Genomic DNA, 1,719 nt, shown 5'->3' with positions numbered 1-1,719 from the left:
GTCTGTCCCTCCCCCCATAAGTCCTTTGTGAGGACACACCCTTGGAGCACCCCTTTGTGGCCAGGCGTAATGTCACCGGTGTCCTCCAGCCAAGACACATTCTGTTCAAGCCCCTTCTGGGGTAACCAAACGGCAATCCAAACAAGTCTGAATAATTCTTCTGCCCCCTTGGGCTACTGCAACCTTCTCTTCTGCTTCCCCTTACAAACCCTATCTCAGGGCTCCCCCCAGGAGCCTCCCCGGCTCCCCAGCGGCTTCTCTTCTTACCAGAGTCCTGCCTTCTCTTGCCCCCTTTCCAGGGCCCACCACAGGGATCAGTTCTGACCCTACCGCCTTCCTCACCCTGCCAACTCCCGCCTTCTCAGGGAGGGGGGAGCGTCCTATCTCCTAGGTCCTCTCTCTTCAGCTGAGCACCCCAGCTCCTTACAGCCTAGCTCCACCTCCTCAGGCCAGAAGACAGTTAGTTCCTCAGCCTCCCAGGTGCGGAGCGTGACTAACTGGAGTTCTTTCCCTTGCCCGGCAGGTAATGGGGGTTAAGCCCCATCACTTCCTTTTATAACCTTTCAGTCCCTTGGTCCAGTGACTCCTGGATCCGAGTCGACAGGTGATCCAGGAGGCTTCCTTGGCAGGTGCCTTCTCCCCTGGCAGACCAGTTCCCCTGGATGGGAGCCAGTCTCCTGCCTGGCATGTGTGTATTAGAATGGAGGAGCAGCCCGAGTTAACGACCCTCTGTTGGCAGCCCTCTACCAGTCCCCTGGGAATTTCAGTCCAACATGGAGATAAAGAGGCAACAACGAAGGCAGTTAGTTCCCTCCCCCTTCCCAGTGGCGTTGGGAGCACAGGGAGAGTTCTGAATCTCACAGAGAATTCATACACGCAGCTCCCCCAGTCATCACCTCTTCCTTTCGCCAGAGACAATGTGAGGTGAGCCGGGTCCCCTTCCCTGTGCATGAGGCAGCCTGGGGCTCTCTGCCTTGGCAGTCCGTGTGTGATCTGCCACAGGACCCGCACTCCTGCCTTCCTCGCCAGACGGTGTTTTGGAACGCACTAAACTGTTATTTCTTGCCCTGTTCCTGGGAAAAGGCAGCGTTCCTGACTGGACGGCAACGTAACACAAAGAATCACGTTCCCCAAGCTGCCCCTCCTGCACCGCCCTCTGTCCCACTGGCCTGTGGGTCTCTGGAGCACCAGTCCCCAGAGAAGTGGGATTCTGGTTACTCTGGGAACCGTCATTCTGAGAATGCCCAAGTGGAAAACTACAATGTAGACGGAGCAAGAGCAAAGAGGAGCAAGTGCGCAGAGCCCTCCGCGACCCCGGGACGGTCAATACGCTTGTATAATAACCTCAGTATGTATCGATCGCTCCTCTGCAGATTGAGTCACTGCTGTATCATTTGCTTTTTGCTGGTTCCCGTGGATACTGGGAGCAACCAGCCTCCCAATCCTTATGGAAAAATCTATGAGTTAATTATGATTGTGTCTGCACGTGCTAAGCTGGCCCGATAGAGAGCCCCTAGTCCTCGAGGCAGAGACAGCGTGTTCCTCATTCTCCTCTGCACCGAGTGCAGAGCCCAACCACAAGGCAGCTCGACCTTGAGACCTGGGAGGCGGCTGCCTCTGGGCGGGGGTATGTGCGGGGGTTACAGGCAAAGTCCCCCGCCCTTTTCCCAGTGGGATCTGAGCGGGAAGATGGGGATATGATCCCAGAGGCAGCTTTGC

This window comes from Terrapene carolina, unplaced genomic scaffold (genome assembly GCF_002925995.2).
Source record: "Terrapene carolina triunguis isolate 2854851 unplaced genomic scaffold, T_m_triunguis-2.0 Scaffold236, whole genome shotgun sequence".
In the NCBI taxonomy this organism is placed as follows: domain Eukaryota; kingdom Metazoa; phylum Chordata; order Testudines; family Emydidae; genus Terrapene; species Terrapene triunguis.
The sequence above is the reverse complement of the archived record's forward strand: the minus strand, read 5'-3'. Positions refer to the sequence as shown.